The sequence below is a fragment of the Misgurnus anguillicaudatus genome, chromosome 23 (genome assembly GCF_027580225.2).
Source record: "Misgurnus anguillicaudatus chromosome 23, ASM2758022v2, whole genome shotgun sequence".
NCBI lineage: Eukaryota > Metazoa > Chordata > Actinopteri > Cypriniformes > Cobitidae > Misgurnus > Misgurnus anguillicaudatus.
The window spans coordinates 12,479,858-12,487,586 of record NC_073359.2 but is presented as its reverse complement, the minus strand read 5'-3'; the positions used below and the strand labels follow the sequence as shown (position 1 = coordinate 12,487,586).

The 7,729-nt window shown below is 36.2% G+C and overlaps 1 long non-coding RNA gene across 1 annotated transcript; it reads right to left on the bottom strand.

The window, feature by feature from the left end:
- Positions 1–266: 266 nt before the first annotated feature.
- Positions 267–3,935, bottom strand: LOC141359508 (uncharacterized). Its single transcript, XR_012366001.1, has 4 exons — positions 3,573–3,935; positions 2,778–2,817; positions 2,529–2,676; positions 267–1,284 (listed from the first exon to the last, which is right to left on the bottom strand). It is a non-coding gene; the product is annotated as an uncharacterized lncRNA (long non-coding RNA).
- Positions 3,936–7,729: the final 3,794 nt, after the last annotated feature.

Genomic DNA, 7,729 nt, shown 5'->3' with positions numbered 1-7,729 from the left:
AAAATAATTTTCCTCATATAATTTTTATGTGTCAGACCAAAACATTTTAATTGTTTTAAGTAGTCTAATATAAATATATTGACTCAAAGTGCTATTTCTCTTTACTATAACACATTTATTTTGTAATGTTTAAGTAATTTTATTATGTAAGAGGACTAGATTTTCATCTCTAATTCCAACATGCTTTTTTAATGCTTATATTATGGGATTATGTAACTCTAAAGCAATTTCATTATGTCTCTGGCACCAGAATAATCACTCATAATTATCCAAATGTTATTTATTTCTTTTTTAAATACAAAATACATTTGCATTGGCATAAAAAGCAAAGAGTTTTGAACAAATGTTTAGTGATATTTAGGCAAACCACTGCTTTCAGATCATCAACTCATTTAAATCACTACACATTAATTCATTAACAGTCAATAACTATTACAACAATCAGCACATGCAGTACATACATAAAGGGGCAATTTCCCAGAAAGGTTGTAGATTAAGCCATGACTAGGCCCTAGTTATTAGGATATTTTTAATAAAATAAAGTTTACAAACAAACCTACCTTACAAAAACAACACTGGAATACATCTTGAGACAAAACAATGGCACTGATATATGTCAAGATATGTCAGTGCAATATGTTTTCAAATTAAGGCATTGCAAAAGTGTGGGACTAGGAAAAGACCCATCTGTAAAACTGACCCAAATGTTTAAAATAGTTACTATCACAGTAGATTTAGAAGTGCTAAAACACAAACACTGCATTCCAAAGAGACATGCAAAACAATAAGTACTATTATTTTTTAAATGGATTTACAAACTGGAAAATATCAATCCTTCAGAAAGTCAGAGCTACAGCATTTGTATAAACTGATAATCAAAGATTCAACAAAAACAAAATACAACAACCATTTCCAAAATCAACTCTGAGCAGCTAACTGTTAATGTTTTAATAAGAGAAAACACTTAAAACAGATAAATAAAAAGAACATAAATGAGCAGCACAGTCTTTCTGATCCTTTCACTGAAAGAAACTGTTCGTTAAAGTTACTCTCAATGCAGTTCCATTAAAATCTTTTGGATTTCCTCAAAAATAAAGCGGAGATCAGGATAGCTCAGGTTTAAGGCATACATCAGCTCAAACAACATGGCAAGATGTTGCAGCACCTTCATGCCTTCCAGGACTATACAAAGATCCTCTTCTTCAAGAAGCATGTTGTTTGAGAACACAAATCCCAACATTGGTGTCTTCAAATGACCTCACTGATGCTGACTTCATCCATGCCCTGTACAAAACAGACCAATTTAGTTAAAGAAACAGAAAAAAAGTTACTGTTACAATAAAAGTGTCATTGGAAATTAGTACAATGCAAACAAATATAAATGTAAGTATACAGACCCATGTGCATTGCCACAGCATGTTACAATTGGTTACAAATACATGGGTTACAAAGCAAGGCAGCTGCACTGTCCACTGCTCCAGGTGTGTGTGTGTGTGTGTGTGTGTGTTAAATAAAGAGGCCACATTTCAAGTGTGTGCTACCATACCTGACAATCACAGCAAAATTATCTCATTTTCTCACTCTCATGCTGTTACAGACCTGTATAAATGTCTTTGTTCTGATGAACACGAAGGAAGACATTTATTTTGAGGAATGTTTGCAACCAAACTGTTCGTGAGCCCCATTCACTTCCATAGTATTATATTTCCCCACTGTGGAGATGAATGGGGCTTATGGTTGGTTTGGGTGCAGGCGTTCCTTAAGAGAAATCTTCCTAAGGGCTCAGTCACACCAAAAGCGTTTGCAGGCAGTTGCAGGCGCCTTTTTTGAATGATATTCTATGGGCAGGGCACGTTTGCGCGCTGTTTATGCGCGCCGAGCGCCTTGCGGTTTTCTGCCGCCTGCCGCGCACACGTTTTTGAAGGAGCGCTGAGAGTGGAGAAGCGCCTGACGTCATTTGCGTCTTCCATTGTCCAATCGAATGAGGGGAGAGGCGGGCCTTACGTTATGGTGAGGGAAGTTTACAGTTGCTTTAAAGAACCGGACTCCACTCGCTCACTCTCTCCTGCATGTTTGTGCACCTCTCACCCTCAAACAAGGTCAGAGCAAGCACCCTCTTTTTAAAATTTCTGCTAATATGACAGTTAACAGCAAAAGAGCACTCACGCTTCAATATTTGATTGACAAGACAGCTGACTCGGTGGTTGCTTAGCAATATGAAAAGCTGCGCCGCACTGCTCTTTTTTAAAAAAGGCATTGCGTCGCGCCTTGCGTTTGCAAGCGTTTAAAGCGCTTTTGGTGTGACTGACCCCTTAGTGTTCATCAGAACAAAGACATTTATAAGGGTTTGTAACAACATGATAGGGAGTAAGTGATGAGAATTTTTATTTTTGCGTGAACTACCCCTTTAAATCTTCCCAGGTGTTTTAATGACCCTTGTGCCAAAAGATGTAACTAAAACATACTAAATGTTCTGTACTTCCAACAAGGTTTACACATTTTTATGTCTATGAATCTATATTACTTACTTCTGTCATTTGATCATTGATTGTTCCAAGTCTTTTTGCTAGCTGTCCTCCTTTCTGATAGAAGAGTTTCGTCAGGTTTTTGGATTGGAGGTCCAGGTGACACGCAGGAACATTAGACAGTAGTGATTCTTTTAAATTCAGCATTTATCTGAAAACAAATTAACCAACCATTGTTTATTTGAGTACTGCGAGTCAAAAAATAATACATGTATATTAGTTACAAAAATAAGATTTTTTTTGATGACTTACCAATGCTTTTGAGTGTGTAGCGCATGCAAGGATGATGGACCTATAAGAGGAAATATTCAGATGGGAATCAACACACAATCTCAAATGATGAAGGTCACACATACACAGAGCAATAATGAAATAAGTATTATATCTGTCATAGGACGCAATTTTGGACAAAATTAGATCTTAAAACTACAAGGTTCTCTTCTGAAAATGTCAGCTTTAAGGTGTGGCACTATAAAGCAATTTTTTCAGTTAATATACCAGACGTCACGCGAGACATTTAAAAAAGCTTTTTCTAATTGAATCAAGTGTTGCTCGTGGCGTAGCGAAGTCATGAATAACTGACGCGGGTCTGATAATCTGATTAAGCAGACAGTTTTTTTTAATACGCAATGTCATTATTAATGTAGTCAATTGATATCATCTGGTAAATTACTTACATGGATAACGTTACTCTGGACAGAATAAAAACGTTTGGTTAGGCTTTTATTTGTCCTGAACCGTTTCCATAGAACAGCTGAGTAAAAAGTGCCTCAAAAGTCAACTCAAAGCTGACAGTTTTCAACTCGGATAAAACTACCAAACAAGAAATAACGTTATACAGCTGACATTTTTAAAACGCTGTTTTTCTTTATGAGCCTTACACTTACTGACTGACTGACTGACTGTAACGTTAACTTACTCCACCAACCTCCTCCAAACTAATTTTTACTACAAGTCATTGCAATGACTACATCTTGTAAAAAAAACTGTCTATCTAGTGAAGATGTATCACGTATAAAGTGAACATAAATAAATAATAGAACTTACTTTAATAACGTGGTGTCCGTCTGAGAGAGTTCTTCTGACTGACTGCTGCTGAGTCTTCATTTTGGCGCCCAAAACAAACGATGTTTATTCTTCTTTTATGGCAGTTGACATCCTTTTCATTGAGCGTTACTGCCACCTTCTGCTCAGGAGGTGCCGTTTTATTTTCTTACTCAATTTTATTGCTTTAACTATTCAATTCAATCAATTTTAATCAATGTGAGAATAATGTGTTCATTTTACATTCAAACAAAACATTTTCATCCTAATCAATTAAATTATGTTTACACAAGGAATATAAATATTTTGTTTTGCATATACATGTTTATTTTATTTAAATTCAAAGACCCACCAAGTCCATTTTTTTCAGTGCACAAAGCGAATTTAATGATTTGCAGAAGTAGATTACATACAAAGTCAATGCAAAGTTCAAATGTGCGCAGGGGCGAATGACGCAAATTGGGCGGTGCGATAGTTGAAATTATTTAACTCAAGAGTGACACGCTGGTTAAAGTAAACTTTAAGTAATAATAAAAAATGCAAATTTGATATTGAAATGTAACTTATTTTAACTTATCTTAATTGAGTTTCTTATTTTGGTATATTATTAATTCCTGACAATATTTACATATTTGCCATTACAAAATAACTTAAAAAAATTATAATGTATAAAATAATGCAGATAATGGTACGATTGTCACTTTATGAATGTTGCGATGTTGAATCTGAGGAAATCAGGTGACCAACAGGAAGATCGCACACATCACAATTCTCACAAGTGCGTTTTGTGTTCTCGTGACCTTCTGAGTTCGTTCTTCCAAGGTCACCTGGCAAGACCGACCTCCACGAGAACGCAAGTCCGTTCTTTGCGTTATTGGAATTGAGAAACAGCCTGGGTCTCGGTTCGCTTCCAAACACACTCTGGTGCGGTTCGATTGAAATGTGAACGCAACATGGACCAAAGACAAAAAAGACACGACCCTAAAATCACACAAATGTTAATATAGGAATAGCGTTTATTATATCTTCAGTTGTGCATAAATAGAGGAATTCTTGTGTTGTTTTATAAGCTTTTTGCACATTTTTTGCTGGTAAAAAATACATTCATATGTACACGCGTTTAGCTTACCACATACTGTAGCATTGTTTTGGATGGTCTGCAAAATCTGTTGTAAAAGCTGTCCAATCAGGTGGTGACCTTATGTCTCAAGGTTCGGTTTGCAGTTAAAATGCCAGGGTTTCTTTTGTGGTCTGATTCCTTAGAAAACAAGATTCAGTTCTTATATTCTGTACATGCACTATTTCCCAGCAATCTGCTTATATCACCCCTGTGACTGCACCTGGCAAAACTCACAGTGCGCTGTGGCGTGTATTAAAGTTATTGAGTAAGGCATTTTATTGTCCTGAGGTACCGCATTTGAACCCGAAAACCTACTCAATAAACCTATATGAGAAAGCTTTGCAATTTACAATTGCAAAAAACCCTCGGCCTGGTGGGCTGAATGTTTGACTATCACCTCGCTGGACGGTTAGAGTCTTTCTATAAAAGTGAATTACAGCCTACGTCACACGAGTTAAACTCCATTTACGATGGAACTGCGAGGTTATTTCGTTTGTTTATCTTCTGTAACAGAACATTACTGTTCATAAATGCCTAGTTTCTGGTTTTCAACAAGACACGCCACCCAGGTCCCGCTGGTGTTTAGCCACTTGGTGGCAAAGGTGGGTCACATTTCAAAGCTACCCGGCTGTACAGGCTTTTGAAATTTGTCCAAGTCCCACAGCAGGGAAGGGAATAATAACTTTTGCTTGTAAAAGTTGTTTTGCAGTGATATATTTCAGTGCATGCTGGCTCAAATATAATCAGTATGGCTGGGAAGGACAACAGCATTGTAGTTTTCGATGAAAGCTGAAAATAATTGCTTGTCTTGTCTTGCATTCCAACAAAAGCAAAACAAGAACGATGCATAGCTACATGCCTCCAGATATGATAACGGTTTGATCAAATCTGTCTTGCTGAAACCCAGCACAGCGTTTTAATGCTGTTCTGAATAACATATGTTAGGTCCGCAGTACTGACCTGTCACTTCTCTATGAACTAATTTGTCTTAGATGTTTTTGTGTTTGAGTTTTTTATGCAAAAAAAAGATCACTGATTCATTCTTTAGGGAGCAATGAATTGACATGTGTTGAGTTTGTGTTTTTGAATTAAGATATGTTTTATATGCAGCACTATGACGGCAGGCCTGTATATATAATAGGCATTTGGGAATTGTTAGAAAAGGAGCAAGCCAACATTAAACTTTTTTGTAAAAAGGAATAAAATTGGGAAAAAAGTTGTTTTGCTGTTATCCCGGGCTGTTATTTATTCATGAGTGAACACGAGTAAGCAATTTCTTGTAAATGTCTTTCCAGTTTCTTTCTTTCACATATAAACAAAATAATAAGAAGTAGATGAAACTGGGGCTAGTTGTCACATTTCTTGTGAATATGATAATTTCTTTGTGGATACCAAAATAACATTATCAATAATGTTATCATAAATATTCAGGAAAATGCTACAGCTTATGTGTAACCCTACGGGCCTGTTGTAAAGCTATATGGGGTAAGTGTCAGGGGCGTTGCTTGACATAAAGCTCTACTGGGGCACAGGCCCCCCATTATTTTTTTAATTTTTTTTTTACTTTCTTTAAAGCCTGCGGTGTGCAAGATACAATTTCCTTTGCTTAACCCACTATTCCAAGTACTGGGAAAAACAAACATGTATTTAAAAACATTTAAGTATCATCTTCATATACTTAAGGTTATTAACATGTTTAAAGGCATAAAATGTTTGGAAATAATGACAGCAGAGAAAATATTTTTATGCACATTTGCATTTTACATAACAATGATTAATAACTTGTTTTTTATTTTTAAGAATATTTTCATTTTATAAAAATCTATCTTAGTTAACTAAATATTAATTTCATATCTAAAAATACAGAACAACAGTATAACACAGTTTTTGTATGTGAACAATGCAATTTTATAGACTATTGACAGAGGTTTTCCTGAGATTTTTTTCTCTAATCTTACCTGACAGGGTAAGATGTTATGTGTCTTACCTCCCTTAAACTCACCATCTCTTATTTTTGCTTTCCTTTCCCTGCTTTGCACAAAACATTTCTGATGTCCATCACATGCGGTCGGGGGATCACAATAGTGATCGGGTGAAAATAAGAATTTCATTGTTATTTAGAAACTTACTTTAATCTCGTCACGTTTTCATAAACCAACTCAATCGCGTGGCGTCACTGTCTTGTACTTCGTATGCGGCTGCTCACGGCAAAACAGACGCGCACGGACTTGAATGGGTGCGTGCACGCGTCAGTGCGACTGCTGCGTTGCTTTTTTAAACGTGAATTGGGTAACTACATTGCAAATAGATCCGTTTGCCGCGATTATCGTTGTAAAGGAATACACTAGTTAACTGCTAAAATGTAAACTTGAGATTTACACAGGGGCACAAAAGATTTACACTGGGGCACGTGCCCCAGTAAAAGGGGTCTAGCGACGCCCCTGGTAAGTGGTCAAAACAGGAACAGCCTGTGTATTGACATTACCACCTTTGTTTGAATTATGGCATGTTTCCCTACTTATTCTATCAGTTTCAGCATCAGTGATGAAAGTCACAGGTAGACAGAGCAGATCCATCACTATTTGCATTTCCTCCGTCTCCTGCAAGTGAAAGGTTTCATTTATCAAACCAAAACCCAGTGATGAATAAAGAAGAACAGAAAAGATTAATTCATTACTGTATTAGTGACTGAATAATGACGGCCCATGAAGGCATTATTGATGACTCAGTAAGTACATCTGTAATTTAAACCCACACCAATCTAATTACTTATATACAGCTGTAAGACATGCATCTCACTTTTACCATGACAGTCTAGTCTTATAGGCAATGTGTAAAACCATTGTTTATATATATTATTAAATATATATTATATATACGTGTGTGTGCATACTGCAGCAGGGTTTTGCTGACACTGAAAGCTAAGCAATTATATTGCCACGCAGCAAGCTTTTCCCCTTATTTTATCTATTTAGGTCAGCGGATAATAATGTCATTTTCTTGTTCAAGCTGTATTTTTAAATACTCATGGATAAAGATT